Source organism: Gavialis gangeticus, unplaced genomic scaffold (assembly GCF_001723915.1).
Source record: "Gavialis gangeticus isolate Ggan-Ray unplaced genomic scaffold, GavGan_comp1, whole genome shotgun sequence".
In the NCBI taxonomy this organism is placed as follows: domain Eukaryota; kingdom Metazoa; phylum Chordata; order Crocodylia; family Gavialidae; genus Gavialis; species Gavialis gangeticus.
The window spans coordinates 45,419,976-45,420,272 of record NW_017728994.1 but is presented as its reverse complement, the minus strand read 5'-3'; positions in this window follow the sequence as shown (position 1 = coordinate 45,420,272).

The window sequence follows — 297 nt, the reverse complement described above, 5'->3', positions numbered from 1 at the left end:
GGGCCGGCGTCGAGGCGTAACTCGTGCCCTGCCGACGCCTCTCTCCCGCTCGTCCTCGGCGAGCGTCCTGCCAGCCTTTGACAGCCCCGGCCCGGGGGCTCGCGCACAGCCGCGGGGCGGGGGAGACGGCTCCGCAGTCGGGGGGCTCAGGGCAGACGTGGGGGCTGCTCTCCCCTCTCGCCTTCGCGGGCGGGCGGCGCCTCCAGGCGTGGTGCCAGGTGGGCTGGCTGGAGGGCGGCCCCGGCCCTGTGCTTGGACGGAGACCGGGTGCCCGGGACGTGTCTCCCTCCTGCCCGT